Source organism: Caretta caretta, chromosome 2, assembly GCF_965140235.1.
Source record: "Caretta caretta isolate rCarCar2 chromosome 2, rCarCar1.hap1, whole genome shotgun sequence".
Taxonomy (NCBI): domain Eukaryota; kingdom Metazoa; phylum Chordata; order Testudines; family Cheloniidae; genus Caretta; species Caretta caretta.
This window is the reverse complement of record NC_134207.1, coordinates 161,226,775-161,251,230: the sequence shown is the minus strand read 5'-3', so window position 1 is coordinate 161,251,230 and position 24,456 is coordinate 161,226,775. Positions and strand designations below refer to the sequence as shown.

The window sequence follows — 24,456 nt, the reverse complement described above, 5'->3', positions numbered from 1 at the left end:
GCTTGACAAAGCTCTGGCTGGGATGATTTAATTGGGGATCGGTCCTGCTTTGAGCAGGGGGTTGGACTAGATGACCTCCTGAGGTCCCTTCCAACCCTGATATTCTATGATTCTATGCAGTATTATTAAACTGGTGCCCCATGCCCGACGGCAGTCCGGGCTTGCAGCCCAGGAGGGGAGGGACGAGGCAGCAAAGGATACCGAGCTCCCCAGCCCACCTCATGGTGGCGGAGAGTCACAGTTTCCCAGAGAGACCCCTGTATCCTCTCCCTCATGCTGAATGTGCGGTGCTGGCACATTCGGCTCTGTGAATACGGCCCCTGCCTAAGGAGGCTGCAGCGCGCACTGGGCATGCGGGAGCTGACCCGCTCTTACCTGCTGTCATGGGCAGTGGATGAAGCTGCCACTTGGGGAGGTTAGCTTCCCAGCCCACCTCTTCTGCCTGTGGCCGTGCCCATACTCCACCCCTGCTCTGCCCCAGGCCTCGCCCCTACTCTGCCCCGGCCCTGCCCTCTTCCCACTGTCTCCCTCCTCTCTTCCCTCCATTCCCTGCTCACCCCCTTCCAGCCAAATCCCTGAACCCAAATGAAGCAAATGACATTTGAAAAAAAACACATTTCTGCAATTTCTTTCTAAAGAAAATGGAACATGTTTTCCACTGCATGCCAGATGGTGAAGACTGGACATGCAGAAGGTACCTAATTAAAAGCACTAAACTTGGGAATAAAAAAAGTCAGTCACAGGTTTTTTGACATACCCTGAAGTTTGTCAGAGATTTATTTTCAAAAACTTTGCAGTAAAAGCAAGTCAGCTGTCCTGCTGAATACAACATTAAGTATTATGGAATACACGATGCAGCTCTTTTCTGTTTTACATTTTCTTAATCGGTATTTCTAAGTTGATTTTATATTTTAAATGTACTCTTAAGCCATCAAGTAATTATTCCAGATTACTACATATTTAACTCACTGAAACAAAGACATTATTTTAAATTAATCAGTCACAGAGGTTTAGTGTGTTCATAACAATGTTCATTGCTTTTAGAAAAAGGGAACGCTAATTTACTGTCTGATCTCCATAACAATAGACATGTTTATGAAATTTCACCAACTTTAAAAAATGTGTTTCCAAAGATTTTAGGCATAACAAAGGATTTCATATCTGACTAAGGTACTGATTTTGCTGGAGGGTTCTCTTAAAACTAGTTCATCAGATAGTCAGAAGTAAAGAAAGGGAAACTCATTTGTCCAGCTATCTGGAAGGAAAGGGGTGTTGTCCCTTTAAGGACTCTCTTCAACAGGGATGTGAAGGGAGAAGAGAACAGAAAGGACAGGAAGACTGGAAGCAAGATTTTTGTATTATAGTATTTAAAATTAAAATGTGTATTTTAGATAAGGGTGGTCTTTTGAAGGATTTATTTAAAAAACAATATGTCTGAAGATCCAAGCATTTGAGGCTAAAGATGAATACTCAAATTGTGCATCTAAAAATCTATGCAAGGATTTTTTAGAGATGTGATTTTTTAATCTCCAGCAACAAACTAATGAAATATTTTTAAAGCAAATTTTAAACTAATGTCCTGTAGACTAACGTGTTCTGAGAAAATATTATATAATGCACAACTGCTTTTGTCAGTAAATTCAGAAACTAACAGTATATACGTGGTTTCAGAATAACAGCCGTGTTAGTCTGTATTCGCAAAAAGAAAAGGAGTACTTGTGGCACCTTAGAGACTAACCAATTTATTTGAGCATGAGCTTTCGTGAGCTACAGCTCACTTCATATACCTGGGGGTTGGCAAATGGCTTCATTACCACTTGAATGGCACTTTAACAGTTTCAATGTTGTGCTAATAGGTCTGGCAGGCTGGAAGCTTTTTCACTTTTAAAGTTACTAGATCCCCTCTGGAGTAAGAGTCACCAGACTGCAGCAGCTAGCTGTGGGAGCCTACAGGAAGGGTCAGAACAGGGATAGGAAGAGCCAGGATGGGTGCCCCAAATTTTCTGGTGCCCTACACAGCCACATATGCCTAAGGACGGCCCTGTCTATCTAGACCAGGATACCTCCCTCTTGTATAAATGATAAGTTTGGAATACATATAATTCCTTATCTCAAGAACAGAAAATTTGTAAAGATAAGTGTTTAGGGAAGACCTGGTCCTGAAAAAGAATGTAAAGATGTTCTTTATACAGATACCCCAAAAAGGAATGTGGGGATTTGTTATCAGAACAATAAATCTAGGTTGTAAAAAGGGCCTCTACCATAGGCGCCATAGGCGCGAACTCCATGGGTGCTCTGGGGCTGGAGAGCCTCCCGCTGTCGGGCCCTCTGGGGCTGGAGCACTCATGGGAAAAAAATGGTGGGTGCTGAGCACCCACCGGCAGCCCCCCCTACCAGAACCTCCCCCTCCCCCCAGAGCCTCCTGCCACTGTCGGGCCCTCCGCCTCCTTCCCAGTACCTACCGCCTGCCACGGATCAGCTGTTTTGCGGCATCAGGAGGCACTGCGGGGAAGGGGGCAGGAGCGAAGGTGCATCGCGCGAGGGGGAAGGGTTGGGGAGGGAAGAGGCAGGTCAGGAGCAGGAAGAATCAGGCTGGGAGTGGGTCCTGGGTGGATCACCCCCCCCCCAGCAGATTAGAAATTTAGTGCATATGGCCTCTACCAGCCCCCCTTTTCAAGAAAATTCTGCGCCCTTAAAATTTTAGAGAAAAATGTGTGTAGTAGGGAAACGTTTTGTTAAAAACCATTGACTATTTTTTAAATGTTGAAATGGCAAACCATTTTGAAAGGCATATTTGAAAGTATTTTAACTAAATGCAAAGAGCATGTGGTTTCTTAATATCACTGCTATGTAAGTGATAAAATGCTTTATGTACCAACCTGAAATGTAATCTGCAGCACACATACTAAAATTGGAATGATACAGAAAAGAATAGCATGGCCCCTGCACGAGGATGACATGCACATTCGTGAAGCATTCCATCTAGTACAGCTGATTACTAATGTAAAAAGCCATTTAAGTATAGATTATTTATATTAATGGGGAATTAATTAATTACTGTCAGTGCTCCAGCAACTCCCTCTCCCAGCTCAGGAAGACAAGAAGAATGATCTCTCCAAAAATTGTTATGAAGTATTAACAACTCCTTTAGCTTAAATAGTAATTAAAGACTCTAAGAATTATTGATTTTTTTAAAAGACTGTTTTTAAAGTTAAAACTCTTTTATAAAGAACGAGTTTTGACTTTTTTTTTTTTTTTTTTTAAATTTCCTGTTGAACGCTAATAAAACTAAAGGAACATTTCCCAAAGTGGACAGAATCCAAAGGGAAATTCAAAAACAAGAAGTTATCTGAAATGTTCCCCAACAGGACACAGCCAATTAGAAGTGTGCTGCACATTCATTAAACAGACTACATATCAAAAGCTGAATATGTCAACAAAATCAACCCCTGAAGACATGAGCCGACGAAAGCATGACAGTAGCCAACCTGAATCTCAACAAGCCGGGAGAAGGAGTGTTTTCCTATAATTTCATGAAAATAAGAAGAAGAGTAAAAAAATTCTAAAGTGATCACCCATGCCACTCAGCTACTGTACTCAAACAGCATGCACTCCTCAGCTCTTCCTGACCATCTCTGTATGCCAACTGTCACAGACAGCTAAGAAAAACAAAGACAACCCAAGAAGAAATCAACTCAAGGAAAACCTCTAAGATTTCCTCATGGATTGGTGAGAGGAAAATTAATTGACACACTGGCAAGGGATTAGATTTAGTAATTTGTAATGATTTTACTGGTCTATGGTAATGCCATTGTAACAAACTATTAACAGTTTCTCCTGCTAATCACCAAATGATTATACCATGTATTCCTGGAAAATATACAGGGGCTAAACACTTGTAAACAGACAAGTAGCAGGATTTAAGATTCTTAATATTCATTAACTGGCCTGTTTGAAGACAGCTCCTTAAATGGTTTCTAAATAACTGATTTAAATATTTTCTTTCATTTCATGGGATGTAGTTGCACTGACAACCAATGCATTTACCTGAAGGCCAGTAAAATAGGAATACCTCACTAACAGAATCTGAATGCAGAGCCAAAACAACAGCTAGGATGTTGCTTTATAACAGGGTGAACAAAAATTCTGAGCACCCCAGATTTGTGAGGTGGGCATTTAAAGGTCTGGCTCTGTGTTAGTATCCAAACGTGATGCCTTGATATAGTACACTAGAGCCAAACACTGCTCTTACAGCCATAAAAGCTCATTGATTTAAATGGGTTGCATGACTGAAACCAAGGGCCAGAATATCACCTTTTGTCAATTTTTGTTTGAGGGAGTTTTGTGGATAGCACAGGTGAGTAATTACGCTTTGTTGTGTGGGTTGGGTTATCATATTACCCACAGCATTTAGAAAGAAGTGGGTTTCTATGGAGGTCCAAGTATTTCTACTCCAGGCTCTCTCCAAAAGCTGTTACAAAGCTGTCTACCATTCTGTGAAATATGACTCAGACTGCAATAAAAAAAACCCTCATAAAACCATAGGATAAAATACCTTCGCCTTAAGGGCTGAATTACATTTTCAGCAGGTTTTTAGAAAGAAAAAACAAAATAGAGTCAAACTGAAGTTAGACTGCAGTGGCTATAATGAGATTTCCCTCTCTATCAGTGCTGTGAAGCAAAGGTCACGGTGTTAATATTCCATAAAAGTTTGCAGCATTTAAGACATTTTAAAAAGTCCGCAGATGATCTCAGCCTTTGCATAGATTTCTCTCCAAAATGCTTAATGACGTTGTCAGCATGAGGTGGTTAGTCAACATTCTAAAGTCTGAGCAAAGGTCAAGGCAAATAAAATATGCTGGAAATCTGAGCCCAAGGGTATGCTCTGAAATGTGGTGCTGAACACAATCCATCAATAGGTACACTCTGTTCTATTACTCACATGATCGCCAACCCTGCTTCGCTGTAAATCTGTGGTTCAGAAGTGGTCAAAAACGTCTTGGTTTTGGTCATCTGTGTCAATTACCAGCATGTGATTTATTAAAAAGTATACTTTAATAGATCATAATGCTAACAGATCATAAACCAAATGGCAGATTATAAATCAGGTACCACTTGAAAGTATAGTGTGATTATACGCAGGCTGGGAGCACACCTTATTGTTAAGGGTGTGTCAGGGTTTCCTCCCCTCTCTGAACTCTGGGGTACAGACGTGGGGACCCGCATGAAAGACCCCCTAAGCTTATTTCTATCAGTTTAGGTTAAAAACTTTCCCAAGGCACAAATCCTTCCTTGTCCTTGGATGGGTACTGCTGCCACCACCAAGTGAGTTAGACAAAGATTCAAGAAAAGGACCACTTGGAGTTCCTGTTTCCCTAAAATATCCCCCCCCACACACACACACATCCCTTCACCCCCTTTGCTGGGGAGGCTTGAGAATAATCTGCCAACCAAATAGGTAAACCAGGTGAGCACAGACCAGACCCTTGGGTTTTTAGGACACTAAAAACCAATTCAGTTTTTTTAAGAATCTGACTTTATTATAAAGAAAAAAAAGTAAAGAAGCACCTCTGTAAAATCAGGGTGGACGGTAACTTTACAGGGTAATCAGATTCAAAACACAGAGGATTCCCCTCTAGGCAAAACTTTAACGTTACAAAAAACAGGGATAAACCTCCCTCTTAGCACAGGGAAAATTCACAAGCTAAAACAAAAGATAACCTAATGTGCCTTGCCTTGTTTACTTACACTTTATGTAATATCAGAGACTCATTTCAGGATTGTTTGGAGGAGATGGATTTCCCTGCCCTGGTGCCTCTCTGCCTCCCAAGAAAACACAAAGAAAAGCAAAACAAAAACCTTCCCCCACAGATTTGAAAGTATCTTCTCCCCTTATTGGTCCTTTTGGTCAGGTGCCAACTAGGTTATCTGAGCTTCTTAACCCTTTACAGGTAAAGGAGGGATTTTCTGCTACCCTTAGCTGTACGTTTATGACAGGGTGCCTAACACTTCCTATCATAACACCCCTGTTTTCAGTTGCTTTATAACTTCGCCATACTTTAACCATTCAGGCTGAAGTTTCTATGCCAGGTGTCTGCCTTAGGCTGAACTTCTCTGGAAAATTTCAGCCAAAAAAATTCAGCTATTCCGGAAAACAGGGATAGGGAAAAATACATTGTTTTGGGCCATATTACATTCTGATGACCTTTTCTTTGAGAAGCTCTAGTGCCACACTGCTGTGCAGAAGAGACTTGAAATTTGGCAGGAGGTGCCTTTTGCCATCCCAGTGAAAACCTGCCAAAGTTTGTCCAAGTTTTAAGCATCAGAAGAATTGCAGTTTGCACATGCTCAGTACAGACTGCTAGTGCTTCACAGCTTAATCCCCTGAAGATTTCATCCGCAATGAGCATGCTCCAGCCTGGGACTGCAGGGGGATGAGCAGGACTTTCCCTGCAATTGCAGCACCCAGCTAGCTGCTCTAGGAGCCAACCCAGGTCCAAGCACCAGAACTAAGAGCAGGGCACCAGTCTTTCCTGTGCTCCCACTGAATGCCAGGCAGTGAGGAGGAAGCTACCTGAACTGAATGAAGAGAAGATAAGAGCTGGACCTGCTGAAGGGGTGGGGAGATGAGGGAAGCTGAGGCTGGGAGGAGGAGATGGACTGGGTAGGCAAAGAAACTAGGGTTGAGAACCAGTGGAGCAGAGAAGAAGGGAGACAGCTTTGATGGGAAGATGGTACATGAGCTAAACTGGGACTGGCTGATCTATGATTGGGACAAGGAAGTGGAAGGGAGCACTGATAAGGATCCCAGAGAAGGAGATTGGAGCCAGTGGGGGTGGGGATATGGAAAGTGAGCGGGGGTGTGATTGGAAGCAGGGGGATGGAGGTGCAGGCACAGATCAGATAAAGGGGTGAATGGGGGGAAGGGAGACATCAGATAAGGAATTGAGAAGGGGACTATGATAAATTAAGTGGGGGGAGCTCCCTTTTATGGACACCCAGCCAGCCAGTTAGCTATAAAATCCCTCTTAGTAGCTGTTCTCTACTTGCTTTACCTATAAAGGGCTAAAAAGTCTCACTGCTATGCATAGATAAAAGGAAGGGAGTGGGCATCTGGCCAAAAGAGCCAATGGGAAGGCTAGAACTTTTTAAAATTGAGAAAAAACTCCCCCTTTGTCCGTCTGTGGGGGTTCTACCGGCTAGAGAGGTGGACGGAGCAGAGCTATGCTGTAAGAAGCTTGGGGCCAGGTATGAAAAATCCTCAATATCATACCTAGAAACTACTTATTTGAAACCCCAGATATAGATCAGGAAATGGCTAGGAAGACGCGATTAGGTTTATTTCTTTATGGCTTGTGGACTCCTCTGTGCTAACCCCAGGTGCTTTTGTTTTGCTTGTAACCTTTAAGCGGGACCTCAAGAGAGCTATTCTTGGTGCTTAATCCTTGTAGTTACTCTTTTAAAATCTAGCAATAGCCTGAGTTTCCAGATGTATTTTCTTTTTTTTTTAATAAATTGTACCTTTTTTAAGAACAGGATTGGATTTCTGTCTCTTAAGAGGTTGTACACTTTTTTTTTTTTACTTAGCTGATGGCAACAACTGATTTCTTTTTTTTCTTTTCCTTTCTCAGCTCTTCCCCAAAGGGGGAGGGGGCAGTGAAAGGGCTTGAGGGTACCCCAAAGGAAGGAATTCCCAAGTGTGCCTTCCTGGGCTCTCAAAGGGTGGTGGCAGCATCTACCAATCCAAGGTCAGAGAAAAGCTGTAACCTTGGGAGTTTAATACAAGCCTGGAGTGACTAGTATTAATTTTTAGAGTCCTTGTGGGCCACCACCTTCTGCACTCGAAGTGCCAGGGTGGGGAATCAGCCTTGACAGGGACTCAGTCAACAAATGAGACAGGGGTGCTACATACAACTGCCTTCTGCACTATACAACCTGTATTCATCCCCAGAGCAGGACCCGTGTGCTGCAAGAGGCAGAGGTGTCAGAAATCCAGTTGGGCTCCCCAACCAGCTGACCACCAGATTCCTGTAAGGGAATTCCAGCTTCTGGATCCCTAGGTGTTTTAAGCCTCCCAGACCCTGAATGGAGTCTATGCACTGCTTCTGTCTTGGGGTCTCTAGGAACAATCTCAGGGAGCAGACCTAGACCCTGGGCTCAGGGCTGTAGCTCACAATACAATCTCTCCCAGAATCCCACCAAAGATGTGAGCCTTTTGGGTCAGATGGTACTTGTAAAGCATGTAACACGGACACTTTGCACAGAACTCTACCACATTATTGCTCTTAACACAAAAAGAAGACAGTACAGATCATTTAGAGAACAAACAAAAAAAACATTCTAAATGCAGAATCCCACCCTTTCCTTGGAAGGCCTGGGACTGTCTAGACTCAGATAGAGAGGCAGGGGACCCTGCCTCATCAGACATCAACATGCTGGAGTGCTTCTCGCTCATCATGGCTGGTTGTCTCCATCTTGCCAAGACTTCCTGTGTCATGCCCCAAGTTCTTCTGTGTGATTGAGCCTGCTTATATACGCCCCCTCCCGCAATGCCTTGACTCTTTTGTTCTATGTATGGTAAATTTCTGCTGCTCTCCTCATCCCCCGTCTCTTCAGACGGGGGAGGAAGTAGCTTTTTCAATCTTGAGCAAACTCCTTTAGCGTCTCTACTGTCCATTCAAAGCACTGTAAGTATTTCCCATTGTCTCTGGTGGTCTGGGGGAGACATGATAGAACCCTGCCAGCTCATGGTACATACACATACAGAAGCTTTCCATGATGCAGACATTTCATGATACAACTTCATATTATCAACTAGAATTCATACAGTTTACAGAGATCCCTCAAATCATCACAGGGGTCCTGTGGAAAAAATAGGATGTGACCATGTAATTCAAGACTATGACAATGCGCACACACACACACAGAAGGTATGGAGTGGGCAGTGTGAATTAAGGTTGCACAGGCCTCTCTCAGTAGCCAGTGTTCTGAGACCGGAAGCTTATTTTTTAAACCTGAGCGTCAGATGGAATGTGCAAGAGCAGTGGCAGCCGCATGGGTTTGGATAGAAGCATGAGGGTGGGGGTGGTAGGGTCGACTGCTAGAAGAAAGAAAGGACAAAGACTGAAGAAGGCCCCTTATTATGCCCATGGCAGTTTTCACATTTCTAAAAATACAGGAGACTGACATTATCCGCTACCACGTCTAACCTCAATAAGGCAATTTAAGGATACAAAAGCGAAGTAAGAGGGAACAAGAGCACATTCACCTGCTCCAGTTTATTTTGTCACAGACTATAAAAACCATGGGATATCAGGACCATGGCCTCAATCTTGCTCCCTGTACAATGACCTTGATTTTCATGCCGGGGGAAGGTGCATGAACAGATTGTGGGCATCACATGAACCTCAAACCTAAAAAGCAACTCAGAAAACTAAAGGATGGAAATTCATTGTTCATTCACTACATAATTAACTGTGGAACTTATTAGTGCAGAACAGTAACACGACAAGTAGCTAAATGAGCTATCAAAAACAAAGAGAGGGGGGCATGGTCAGTGTTGGTCTAACTCTACTTCTTTTGAAGTCAATGGACATTGGCTTTGATGAGAGCAGAGATAGGCCAGTGTTGAGCTCTTTCAAAAATCCCACCCTCAACACTTATAAGAATAGCACCTGCATTTACCGGATGTTAATAAAACTGGAACTATTACCAGTCCCAAAGCTCCCAGGCATAAACTGACCATTCGCTGGGGTCAAAGAAGAAGAGGTGATTTGCAAGTTTTGTGAGTGTGTTAATTTAGTGCTCAGAAAGGCATGGCAGATTAACAACTCTGGAGAATGAAGTTTATCCACAGAATAAGTACCCTAACAGAAGAAGGGAGCGGAGAGGGAGGAGAGAAACACCTCAATGAGTTTGCAAATAGTTCAATCCTACACCTTGACTTCTGTGCTGATGCTGCCAACAATGTTGTCAGTTAATGATGGTGGTTTCGTAATATGGAGACACGTCCACCAAGAATTGGACCGAGACCAACAACTCATTTCACACAGCCCTCAGAGGGTAACAAACTTCTAGTTACTCACATGATTAGGCTGGATTAAAAGCCAGAACCTGAGAGGTGAAAGGAGCCATCCATAACCAATTGCAAAAGCCACCTGTCTACAAAATATATAAATTAAAAGTGCCTTAGCATTATGTGCTGAATGGCCCCAAAATAACCAGTACTAATATAGCACATGGAGCTGGAGTCAGTGATCTGTGGCAGGTCTGGATGACTCATACCTGAAAAAGAAAACTAAAGGTAAGGTACATGACAAATGTGTTGAATGTCCCTCGTCCTCCCTAGATACTTAGGGCACTCAGCACATATTTCTAAAGGCCTCTGACTTTCCCTCTCCCACCACCCCCAAACACACTTGCAGGTCACCTTTCACTGTAATTGATGGTGCCTGATTTACATTGGAGAAAGTACTGTAATTCTCTCGCCTTTAAAGAGCAAGTCTGCAAAAGCCTCTACTCCCCCTTAGGTAAATAACATCTGAAAGATTCACTACCGGGGGGGACACACATGCACACTCTAAAAATTAAAAATGAATCCATTAAATCCAACTTGGGGAACAAACAAAGTTAACTCACAACAAAATGGATTCGGCTCTTTGCCAAATCTCCTGCTGTGTGGGCCTGGGGAGAATCCAGCCTTCGCAAAACGTGTGCCCAACCCAACCTCCCCAGCCGAGAGGCGGATGCAGATATTAAGGCAATGATAGACCATTCAAAATTAGCAAGGGATGGATTCCAGGGAGAGAGCTAAACTTCAGGTCTATAGGAATGTCAGTGGTGATACCTGCTCCTAAACTGGTCTTTAACTGGGCATTATTACAGGAGTTTGGGCAAAGGTATGTCCCCCCTCGTGTGCTCCCTCCCCCGACCCACCCCAAATAAAGGGATTAAAAGCATTCTCTCCACATCTAGGATTTGCTCCAGTTCAGTACTAGTATAGTTAATTTACAGCAGTATGACTATGAGAGAAAGTCTCTTAGACCTGCAGTGGGCTTCTGGGCTGCCTTCTCTCAGGGCAACAAGAGATATTTCATATGTCCTGTTTTCCTGAAAATATGTTGTTTGCCACACTCTTGGTAGAGCACACAGCAACATTCTCACACTGGCACAATTCATTCTTTAGCTTTGTTATCAACAGCAAGAGACTCAGAGAGATGGTGGTGTTGTGCTTCAGGGTCTTTTTCTCTAAGCAGAACCAAGGGTGGACTCCACTGAAGGCAACATGCTGTCAGAGCCCCCCAGCACAGGGTGGAAGCTAATCCTGTTTAAAGAAACACCACTGAAATGGTTACTGAAGTCAAAGAAATAGTCATATGAAAAATATCAATGAGTTCCAGGCAGCAGAGCGAGGTTTTACACAGGGTAGAATTTCATCTGCAAAAAACACACAACCAAACAGAGAATATACTGTTTTGTTCCCTGGGGAAACAAGAAATTTTCAGTATTCAGAGGACAGTTATAGATAGGCAGATGTCTATCTATAACAGATGGAGATTCAGTCCAGAGAGGTCGGCATTGAAGGGAACAACTACTTATCAAAAACATATTCCATTTTTTTTCCTGAACACATTGGGCATCTTTCCTTCCTCCCACATCATCTTCCCCTCCAGATCTTAGCCCAACCTGATCTGACTCTTCTCTCTATGATCACCAGATCTGTCTGGTTCTTAAAGTCACCAACTTTTGGCAATGATGTGGTTTCAGAAGCTCTGCTGGGCTCTGGTCAGCTATTTTATTCAATTTTATTTATATTCCTAGGCTTCCTAAATTGGGGGGTTTAAGATATTTCACTTTCCTCCCTACGTTCCATTCCTTTGCTAATACAATACCGAGCCCAATTTGCTGAAGTAGGATCTGTTGAAACCCTGAGATGGATTTAGACAAAAATAACAGGCTTGCTAAGCATTGGGAAGAAGAAAGGCTGTACTGTTTAACCACTTTCCAATTCTGTTTGTCGGGATATTTAGTCTGAGAGCAATTCAGGAGTCTTTCCCACCCCATGTACTAGAAGATCCCAATTGCTAATCATTTTTCCATTATTGAACTTGGTTATTTTTCAATTGTACAGCTTCCAGCACTAGTGAGAAGGCATCTGGCTTTTCCAGTCAGCATCATGGGTTGATTTTTAGAACATTAACAAAGGCATGTTTCTCTCAGTGATGATTGCCAGGGCCAGTGACTTGCAGCACCCAAACTCTGTCAGCTATTTTTCTCAGAATTGTTTCTTTCAGAGACACAGCGAGCCTGCCTCCATGATATCCACACAAGCAACAAAAATATTATGTGGTGTGAAAAAAGCATTGCACTTTCTAGTAAAAAGCTTTCCTTCTGAACACATTCCATACTTGCTGTACATTATTCACACTGTTCTTTCTCCATATATGTTCAGGCAATTGTGTTATTAAAGCATCCTCATTGTTAGGCATCAGACACAACATGTTAATGAAAACATTGTGAAGAGAACATCATGAACATGCCTCATTGAGATTTCTCACAGCTGCAGTAAACAGGGACAGCAGTAAATTAATCAAGCTCAAGTTGTGCATTAAGTAGCCTATGTAATCGCATGCTGTTATCTGCGTTACCTATCCCCACCCTTCGCTTTCTCCTTCATCTTGTTCCAGAGTTCGATTATAAACTCTTTGAGGTAGGAACCACGTTTTACTATTTTTTGTACAGCACCTAGGACAGTGAGGCCTCAGTCCCAAATACAAGTTAACAATAATAGAGCGTGTAGAAATAGGAGATTTACTACTTTAATTCCAGCCTGCCATGGGGTGAGGGAGTGGGGGAGTGGGGGAGTGAGGAGTTGTATCTGACATGTCTGAAGGTTGCTGGCATCAAGGTGCCCTGAGGTTGCTCTGACTTACACTAGTCACAGAACGGGGCATATAAACGTGGCAGACAGCCACCTTCATTTCTCCCCTCACTATCACTACAAGGGCCCATTTCAAGTGTAGCACATTCAGAACCAATAGTCAGAAAAAAGTGTTTTGTTTAGAGGACCTACATTTAAAAAGACTTATCACCCAGGCATTTTTGGAGCACATCTTAAAGTAGGTTAATGAACTAAATTCTCGCCTTTTGCATTTTGGTTGGAAGTCGCTTTGGTGAGTATTAAGCAAGAGTAACAAAGAAAAGCCAATGTAAGAGAAAAAAAAATGATTCACAGGTTTCATTTATTTCTCAAAGTCTCCTGGGGAGATATTGGGCCTCCAACATGCTGGGTACTGCCTTATAAGTACCAAAACCTCAATAAGCTGGATGTTAATGCATACAAAGATGGACTATGAATTAGAGCATATTTAAAACTCTCTCCCCCATAGGATCCTTAACTGAAGAAATGAGACAAATCAAGATCTTTGTAGGGAAGAGTGAGCAGCAATCTGTCGGCTCATTTATTCTATATTCAATATTAAATAGAAATTAATGCACTTTTATATCATCGTAGACATCCTTCTTCCCCCCCAAACTAACCAGCCAACCTAGGGCTAACTTCTATTCCTGCATGGCGATGCTACGACATTTATCATTTGATGGGGTTGATCCTTTAATGTACCTTAGAATTGCTACTTCTTCTCTATGTATTTGTGAGAGCGACTATTAGAAACCTTTAAGATTCAGATAAATCCAGACCCTGCACAAGCTTCTTTCTGGGGAGGAACATTAAAACTAATAATAAATTTCCTAACTAGACCTACCAGTACTCAGAACAATAGTATGCTTCTTGCTCAGCAATACAGCAGATGAGAAGTTTTTAAACTGGCCTTTTTTTAAAAAAGGAAAAAATAATCAAATTTTGTTAAAAAAATTGCACATTTCTCAAAAAAATTGTTTTTTGTTTTGTAAGCTTTCAACAAAACCTGGAAAATATTAGCTTCTTTGTTTTGCACAATCAGTTTTGCTTTTACTTTCCCCCTTTTTCATATTACCACTGTGTAACATGTGGCTGGTCAGCTTATTCCCATTCTTTCAATGTGGGAGTTTTCCTGTTTGGGTGAATGTATATGTATTGGTGGAGCATGGTCAGGTCATCTGAACTACAGCTCACAGAGGTGTAACTGATCTTCTGATTGGCTAGGTTTTCTCTGCAAACAGGTGGGATTTTTTTTAGCTGCGGGATAACGACACTTTAAAATTCTAGCAGACACAAGACACCTGTAGTTTTCTCCAGTAGGTAGCTAGGCGAGGTCAATGCTAGTCCCCACCCCTGCCAGTGGTTGACCTCACCTAGTTTACCTCATAGTAAAACTAGTGCTTTGTCTCTGCTAGGTATTTACAGCAAGATAGGAGAGATGATCCAGTAGTGGGCATGTTAGCCTAGGATTCGGGGTTCCCTGCTCTGCTACAGACTCCTTATTTACCCTGGGCAAGTCATTTAGCCTCTCTGTGACTCAGTTCAGCACTGGTAAAATGGGCATAATAGCACTACTCTACCTCACAGGAGTATTGTAAGGATAAATAAATTGAGATCATGAGGTGCTCTGATACTGTAGTGCTGGGGGTCATATTAGTACCTAAGACAGAGAGCGAACATTCATTAGTTATCCTGTGGTAACACACATTTTTTGGCAATGAAGACAAAATCTTAGTGACAGTTAAGGCAATCAACCCTGTTTTCTGATGTAACCCTGCCTTTTCTGACACTTCTTTATCACTCGCTAAACACTAAAGAACATGAAGGTGGAACCAAATCATCAAAACCCACCATGCCAATTCATATGAAGAAAAACAATGCTCAAACAGGCTGCACTGCCCCACAGAAAGTGGAAAGCAAAGGTATTACGTTTTGTGAGATCTTGGGAAAGGAAGACACAACTGAGGAAATTACTGGCATATAGTAAATTGGTCAGATTCAGGCTCACCTTCATTTTCCATTACAAACAGCCACTTGCTTTCCCCAGTTCAACAACTTGATGTCATTACTCATCACTGACAAGCCTGCCTAAAATATCCACACACACCCGGGGACATTTCCTGATGTGGAAAAGGAAAACATCAACTCAGGTCTGGATACACCCAAAGCACCTTGTGCCAAATGCTGCTTCAAGGCCTGGCAGTCTCCTGGTGATGCCTACTTGTGCAACTGCTCCCAAAAGCTCAGCTCCTGCCCCTTTTATTACTGGGTTCCATTCTGATTGACCTTTCTCCCTAATTTCTCAGCAGCTGCAAAACACTCCCTGGAGAGAGTTCAGGGGGAACACATTCAATAGGGTGCTTACGGGACAACCCTGCTGTACTCTTAAGTAGACTAATCTTCATTCTTCCCAGTATTTGTCAAAGAGGAAGGTGAGGAACATTTATAGAGCACCAGCAGCCACCTGATGAATTCTTCAAGGATCCCATATTTCCTCCACACTAATCACAAATACTGAAAATAGACCTGATCAAATGCTTTGGATTGTTCTAGAGGCAGTGTACTCCTTCCCTCTGTGCCCCTTGCCCCAGAGTTTTTGCATTCTACAAGAGGGCCAATAAGTGTCTGGCCAGTGTCTGGCCTAGCACGGAATTAGGCTACTAAAATGCAGAAGCAGGTCTGCTATGTATCCCAGCCTCCTTCCAAGCACTTGAGCCAGGATACTCATCGAGCTGGATTATGGCCCTCCAGTTGCAGACATCTGTTAAGTCCACTCTCTCAGCCAGCAACCCCAAAAATCTCATTCAGAAATTGCCTCAGATTCCTCCTTGCATGGTATGTTGATGAAAATGTCAGGGCCACAGGCTCTGTAAAAACAATTAAGAGGCTGGGATCAAGCTGCCCAGTCTAGAAAAAGCACCACTCTCACTTTTCTGTTGGGCCACTCTAAACCTCCTGATTGTCTTTAGGCAGCAGCTGAGGATATTCCAAGCCCAATGAAAGAAACTGCTGCTGGCCCTGACAAAGAATGGCCTGACCATGGAACATCTCAGGTCTCTCAATGATTACCTGCATCCCTCCACTCTCTTTGGCTCCCTGGCCTCTTGATTCACTCTGAAGGCCCGAAATATGCTGGAATATGCCTCTTCTGCCACCTTTCTCTGTGGCAGAAGAGGCATATGCCACAGAGAAAGGTGTGTAGTGTAGCCTTTCTCTGCAGGCTACACTAATATCCAGAGGAGCTGTCTCTCCTATGACTTGATGTTCCATCTGAAAATGGTCCTCTTAACACTTGTTTCATCAGAAGTGAGCCAGTTCCCACTTCACCTGCTTATACTCCCTGTCTTCTCATTAGTTCCTCTGCCTGTTTGCCAATGTGAAAAACCCACAGGTGTCACTGCAGCACTGGACCCTACTCAGAATCCTGGCTCTGAGTACGCCTGGATATCTGCTGGAAAATCCCTCTCACCCGTTTTAAAACTAGCTCCCTTTCGCCTGGATTCACTTGCAATCTTCCAAAGGCCTCTCTTTTCTGTAGCACCACCTCATTCTGTAGGCACCGAGCACTGAGATTCCAATTGCCATTCCCAGGCATGAAGGACTTGGAGACAGATTTTCAGCACGGCATGGTCGGAGCAAACCACCATCTCCACCCTGCAGCTCCTATACTTTCCTGTCTGTATGGTCTCTACAGCTCCTTGCTCGCCTTGGACAAAACACTTAACACCCCTCTTCATGCCCCTGAACTGAAGTGGAAGAGGCACCACCCCTCACCTATTCTACAAAAAGAGATACCCACTTCCTTGAAGGTATGAATGAGATAATTTTCTTCATACAAGAGTTTCCTCTGCTGGCCATGGAAATATGACCATCTGTCCTATAACAGGGGAAGTCCTCCATGACCACAGTGAAGTCCAGCAGAAGGGAGCAGCACAGTCCAGAGATCCTTCCTCTGCATCCTTTCATGATCTAAGCACTGTTATGCCCATCACCTCATACACATTCAGACTCACACCAACATTGCGCTCAAGCATCTCTCATTGAAATGCATCTTCGAGTCATGCAAGTGGTATTAAGTGGGCAATTGAAGGATACTCTTATTTTCAACGACCAATGCAAGAACTTCGCCAGGATCTGAGGCTGGGGAAAATTTACTGTATATTAACTCCAAAAGCAAAATGGATTTTGCAGCCATTGAATAGTAAGTGAAGTTAAAAAAAAAAACAACAAAAAACTTGGAACATATCTTTAAAATATTGCTCCTGCATTTTTGTGGACACATTAAAATGATGGAGATTGAGGTGTTAAATGAATTATGACTGTCTGCTATGTAATTTTTGTGCATTAATAGTGCAGGTGAGATTGCTTAATATCCAAATAGATCCTTCTCATTTTAATCCTTCTTGCCGATATTCAAGTGAACAATCCTTTACAAAAATTCTTCAGTTACAATTAAATAAAAAAAGACATTGAAGATAATATTATGTGTTTGAATAGCTAGCTAGGGTTATCAAGCTTCTTGCCTGTGGCTTTTGCATTACTCATGCATTTATCCATAAAGGAAAGAATGTGTACAGCAAATTATTCTTGGTGGATTAAAGGGGATATGACTATTGTAAGAATAAGATGTTCTTTTGGTATGTTCATTTTTGCCACCACCATTCAATCTCTATTTTATTTTCCACTGAGTAAATCTGTATGGTTTCAGAGTAGCAACTGTGTTAGTCTGTATTCACAAAAAGAACAGGAGTACTTGTAGCACCTTAGAGACTAACAAATTTATTTGAGCATAAGCTTTCGTGGGCTACAGCCACTTCATCAGATGCATAGAATGGAACATATAGTAAGAAGATACATATACATACAGAGAACATGAAAAGTTGGAAGTTGCCATACCAACGCTACGAGGCTAATTAAGATGAGCTACTATCAGCAGGAGAAAAAAAAACTTCTGTAGTGATAATCAAGATGGCCCATTTCAGACAGTTGACAAGAAGGTGTAAGGATACTTAACATGGGAAAATAGATTCAATTTGTGTAATGACTGGTTCCCCTGGCTCTTAGAGGCAAATGTGTATGGTGTAATCTACATACTTCCACACTTAAATATAATGGGCTACATTATCCCATTACATGAGTATAACAGAAGAATTCGGCCCATTCACTTCTCTCAAGTGTTACTACTTACAGGCAGTTCTTGCACCATTGAATTCTGTACCACAGAGGTAATTTGAGCAAGTGGAACCCCCAAAGAGGGACTCCCATACAACCCCCAGGGTTGCCAAATGGTAGCCTGATTCTGTCCCTGCCTTTTGTCAATGCAGAGTGAGTAGGGATTTGGGAAGGATTTCAGGGAGGCCCCAAACACACCCAGAGGATTCCTAATTCCTCAGAGGTGGGGAAGAACTTCACAGCCATAGAAACCACAGCTGCCATTCAGGTTGACTATTCTCCATATCTGGATAGCAGTTGGAAATGGCACAGCTATCTCTGAGCACCCTCTGACCCTGTCACTTGCAAAGGGACTATTTGTTTATCCATTCCCAGTACAAGTTACCACAGCTCAGGCCCAAAAGATATCTAGAGGGGAGCAGATATATGGAGATCCAGTAAGAGAGCAAAAAGAAAAGGAGTACTTGTGGCACCTTAGAGACTAACCAATTTATTTGAGCATGAGCTTTCGTGAGCTACAGCTCACTTGAGCTGTAGCTCACGAAAGCTCATGCTCAAATAAATTGGTTAGTCTCTAAGGTGCCACAAGTACTCCTTTTCTTTTTGCGAATACAGACTAACACGGCTGTTACTCTGAAACCAGTAAGAGAGCAGTTTAACCCAGTCAGGAGGATCCCATTGCCAGCAGATTTCCCAGACACTCTCTGCCTCTACAAGGGAAATCATGTTCCAAAGTCACAGGACTCAGTGCCCAAAGAAGGGGATACCAGACAGCTGGACTGAAAGTGCAACCCCAAGGGACATAACCAAAACTCCTGTTTAACATAGGAGGACTTGTGGCACCTTAGAGACTAACAAATTTATTTGAGCATAAGCTTTCGTGAGCTTCAGCTCACTTCATCGGATGCATTCAGTGGATAATACAGTGGGGAGATTTATATACACAGAGAACATGAAAAAATGGGTGTTACCATACACACTGTAACGAGAGCGATGGTAACACCCACTGTTTCATGTTCTCCGTGTATATAAATCTCCCCACTGTATTCTCCACTGAATGCATCCGACGAAGTGAGCTGTAGCTCACGAAAGCTTATGCTCAAATAAATTTGTTAGTCTCTAAGGTGTCACAAGTCCTCCTTTTCTTTTTGTGGATACAGACTAACATGGCTGCTACTCTGAAACCTGTTTAACATAGGGTAGGTTAATTGTGTCTCAGTTAATCAACATTGCACTGTACATAGAATATCTTTGCGTGATGATCTTCCCCTGAAGGGAAAATGGCATCAGAGCTGGAAAAGGGGTCCCTTTCCTGTATGTTTTGTGAAATACAATTGGTCCCAGTACATCAGTTTCGCTCCAGTACATTTGCACTCTCTACATCCCTTTCCCCCCACAAAAGACAGTTTTGCTGATACAAGATTTGCTCATGTTTCCTCGGTCCCTCTTGTTCCTTCATTCCATCTCCTTACACAGAGTCTGCAACTCAATTTTGACACTGTTTATAATACCAGACCCGTTCCTATTGTGGTCCTTGGCAGTCTGTTCCATATGTTAACGACTTCCTGCATAAATTCCAATTAAATCAGTTTAGCATTTGGTCTGCTCTTTCCTTAAATCCATGCTCCAGTTTCTAGTATCTGACCTTTGCTTGATGTGGCGGACCAGGAAATATCGGCATTAGTTTTTATTAATATGCTGCTGTGTTTGTTCACAAATGGGTTACTTGCTATGGAGTTGGATCAAAGGGATTATTAAAAGGAACCAAGCAGGAAGGGCAAAACAATGACAAAGAAGAGTCCTGGAGAGAAAAATGAGGATAACTGGAGAATACCCCTTACCTGGCTCCAGCCAGGCTAGAATGGTTTACTAATCTGCAGGCAAAGTCTAGGGAGAAATGGGGATAGTAAGCATTCGTGCACCCCGCAGCTTAGAAAGGGAGTGGGGGTTGAGTAAGCGGCCAGAGACTGCCCAAGAAGTGTCAGTGAGAGCTGACAGGCTGGCAAGGAACAGGAGAGTCAGAAACTGCAGCAGAGGCAGTCCACTTCTCCCAACCCAGAGACAGAGGTGAGTGGGCTAGCTGAAACATGCATGTCATCCTTTGTTGTTTTTACCCTTCACTCTCTACATGCTTAGCACCTTTGGGTGAATGAATAAATAATGATTTGTGTTAAAGAAGCTGTTTTTGAGTTGCTTTAACCACCTTGCTTGTCAAAGGTGCCCGGCTTATATAGGTGTCAAACACAGCTGGGCCTGTCATGTTGGCATGATTGGGCACCAGGGCGACTGCAGCCCAGAAATCCAGTCTAAGAGTCATGGGTGGCCTTGTGGGTGGGTCACCGAGTGACCGCCCAGGGCGGTGTGGTCAGCGGGCTGCTGTGCAGAGGCATGCACTCCTGGCTGACAGAGAAGCACCGCAAACTCGCAGAGGTGACACGTTGTTGGGTGGGGGCAGATTTCTCCCTGCTTCCTCCCGGCAGAGGAACGGGGGCGGGGGAGGAGGGAGCGGTGATGCACAGATACTGCTTTCCCCTCTCCCCAAGGTTCCTTTGCGACCCCCTAGGGGGCTGTGAGAAGGGGAGCAAGGAGCAACATCACAGGAGTATTGTAAGGTATTGTACTGTTTTTCTCTTCTACCAACTGTCATCTCTGCTTTCCCCAAACAGTGTATTTAAAAATACATTAGATACTACAGTGTGCCTTCCTGCCACACTGCTTCAACTCTAGAGTCTGAGATAGAATTTGTCCATCTGGGAGTTCACTCCCTTTTTGAATACTTTCTTTTCTTGATTATTTCTAGATTAATCCTACTCTCCAGTTTCTTCTTACCTTCTTCCTCCTGTAAGAAATATATGGGGGCTGAACACCTTCATTCTGTTACGAGTTTTGTTACTAGCATGACCTCATTGAAATTATGCTTGTATAAAAGAGTGGAAAAATCAGACCCATATGTCTGCTTCTGGTACTGTCTCCTACCCTTTTATGTGAACAGAAAGACAAAATTTATATTTAGGAGAGAGTCTAGCAGTTTTTTTGATGGCAAAAAGATATCATTGCCTTCTCCAACACCCTAAAGACTCTTGCATTAAAATTTTATTCTTTATATATACTTGAATATTTTAACCACTAGTGTAATTGTCCTTGTACGCTCTGCCTTTGCTTTTGTTACCTTTTCTGTAATCTGTCTTCTTCTATAGATCATGGTTTATTGCTTACATCATTCTCATAATTAATTACTCATTTCAGTTCTTTGTTAATTCATATTGGCCTTTTCATTCCCAGAGTAGTTATTGCTAGACGGCATGAATAACCCACGAGCATACACTAGTTTATCCTTCTGTTCTGATTCCCCTCAGTGTCATTTGCTTCCTTGTTCCCCCCCCCCACCCCCCTTGATTTCACCCAGCACTTTTAGATACTTCCACATTCTGCTGAATCAACATCTTTATTTTTCTAATAACTAGATCAGAGTCTATTTCTCACATCATCTAAATACCCCATAGTGTGTCAGCTGCACTACATTAGATGGCCTATATCAAGAATTACTCTTGTCGTTTCCTTCTTTTACAGTCTGTATAAGGAAGCTGGGCTGTCTAACTGGCACAGATTAATTGTTCAATATACTCCTGCTATTTGGGGCAATTTTCAGTGCCATTCATAGCAATAGAGTCACATGACTCAACTTTAATTCAATATTCATGTAGCAGCAGAAAGCAACTATCTCATAGGAGTGTTCTGGATTCTGTTGTGCAGTGATTCTGCTCACATTATGGTAGACATGCGCTAGGAATGCAGTTTGGCTAGCCTGCGTCTCAAATGGTATTTTGTTACTAGCACAATTTTAAACCTTAGCGTAGATAGAGCTTAAATAAGGGATAATTCTACACAGCAGGAGATCTTACATTGATTTGCAATGCCAATTCTTTTTTGATGATAGTCATGTTTTTAAGAGAATGTCCCAGTTCCTTATATTCCCAGCCATCAACAGCAAGGATTAATTGCTTATCTATAATTTATCCAAACATTTTTGGTCACAAGAAGATTTTAGGACTGTAAAAAACTATGGAAAATTTATATTAAGAAGCCACTAGCTGAATGTAGGTGTAGCGAGGAGAAGCGACCTCCTGCCCTGTCAGAAGGGGAGAGACCCGAGATCGCCCACTGGTGGGCAGAACCAGGCCATCTGCAGCCGCCTCTCTGGAAGCAGAGGGGCAGGACAGAAAGTTGGTATATAAAAGACCAGCCTCCTAGCTCAGGAAGGAGAGGGCTACCAGAGGAGCAGGGTGTCTCTTCTGTGCTGCTGGGGCCTGGAGCTGAAGGAGACAGATGCCCCACCAGAGGAGTTACCTGAAGAGCTGGAGATCAGCAAGGCTGTTGAACTGCTGGGACTGCCATTGGCTGTTTACCCTGGGGAGACTGAGGATGACCCTGGAACCCAGGTACTCCAAACTGGGGAGGGTAGGAAGGAGTCCAGAGATGCTGAATAGGGTTTGGCTGTAGAGTTATTGTGAACTGGCCAGTGTGTTGCGGGTGGATCCCTGCTGACCTAGTGGTGCAATACCCTGCCCCTAATAGGGCCCTGGGCTGGGATGCAGTGGAGTGGGAGGGCTTGTGTCCCCATACCCTGGGCACCCCACCTATGAAGGGGGGCCACCTCCCCACTAAGAGGCCAGGAGGCCTGAATTGATCTGGTGCCTGCTAGAGCAAGCGTGCCAGACGCATTTGCTGTCGCTCCCAGTTGGCAGCCAATTCCCCACCCTGAACTGCTGGGCTATATCACACAAACTCCGCCTGAGCTATAAACCGTGAACTGCCCTGACTGAGGGACTGGGGTGGAAGGCTAATTAAGACCTGGGCTGAGTGTTGGCCAGGCCTGCTAATGGCTCACTGCCCTGACTGAGGCATTTGTCAGAAGGACTCACTGCTAATTGGAATAATCACCAGGTGGACTCACTAGCTGTGAGCTGCACCCTGCTTGACAAGCAGCGAGGGGATGCGGTCTCCTGCCCTGTCAGAAGGGGAGAGACCCATGCACCTCCTTACAGTAGAAGAAAGAAAAAAAAGATGAGAATTTAAAAGTTTATCCATTTCTGATGCAAAGCAGGGGCTATATGAGATCTGCATTTTCCTCATCCAATGACCAATTGAGTTGTACTTAACAATTCTCTGTCTCCTCATTCATTGTCTTTTTGTGGCAAAGAAAGGCTTTCACCTTGCTGGAACACCTCTTCATTATCAAGGCTCACTAGGTAGAGTAGAGAATTACTGCCACTCCAGTATTATTCTATAACATGGAGGACCTGTGGTGTATGCAGGATTTATGTAAAAGGTTAATTTGTATGGGACAGCCTTTCTCACTAATTGCTAGGTAACCAAGTCCTGTCCAAAGATATGTTTAGCCACGACTCCTTTTTCCAGCTCCCACTTTAATTGCACATTACAGTTCCTTTGGCAGGGTAAAAGGTCTTGCATAAAAGCCTCCTTATTAACGCCATGATAAAGGCAGAGTGGCTCCCCATGACAATAAAATATGGATATAACTGCTCAACTGTGAAAGACACAATACTCAGGAGTCTTGTATACAACACCACTTAGTCGATATGGAACCAAACTGTTTATCCCGATATACACTAGAAAATTTTGTATTCACTAGCTTAGACTTCCTATATAGCCTTCTGCAGAATCCAAGCACACTAAATCCATGGAAAAAATATATATATACACTAATTGAACATTAAGGCTGAAACCAGACTTGGCATTCCACTTCATATGCATTCTCCTTAAATACTATACAATCTTATACATGGCGCAACTCCCCTGCCTCTGTGACAATCTCTTCCGCCTATATAGTTTAGAGTCAGGTATTGCAGTATCCCATCAATTTTTGTCATTCCATCATGTTTCAGTAATGCCTGTTATGTCAACAACCTACACAATCACCAGGCATCCAGTTCACCTATTTTTGTTCAAGATTCTCGCATTGGTACCCAGACACTAATAGTTCTTATTTTGGCTGACAGACTCTTTTTATTTAGCTACGTAGTCTGACACTTACTTTATCTATGTGCTCTGATACATCATAGAATCATAGAATATAAGGGTTGGAAGGGACCCCAGAAGGTCATCTAGTCCAACCCCCTGCTCGAAGCAGGACCAATTCCCAGTTAAATCATCCCAGCCAGGGCTTTGTCAAGCCTGACCTTAAAAACCTCTAAGGAAGGAGATTCTACCACCTCCCTAGGTAACGCATTCCAGTGTTTCACCACCCTCTTAGTGAAAAAGTTTTTCCTAATATCCAATCTAAACCTCCCCCACTGCAGCTCGAGACCATTACTCCTCGTTCTGTCATCTGATACCATTGAGAA

At 43.1% G+C, this 24,456-nt stretch overlaps 1 long non-coding RNA gene and 1 other non-coding gene across 2 annotated transcripts in view; one reads left to right on the top strand and one right to left on the bottom strand.

Moving 5' to 3' along the window:
* Positions 1–24,456, bottom strand: part of LOC125631890 (uncharacterized) — a 442,082-nt gene that overhangs the window by 375,130 nt on the left and 42,496 nt on the right. The window lies entirely within an intron of this gene.
* On the top strand, positions 2,885–2,988 carry LOC125633097 (U6 spliceosomal RNA). The gene has a single exon (XR_007355485.1). It is a non-coding gene; the product is annotated as a U6 spliceosomal RNA (small nuclear RNA).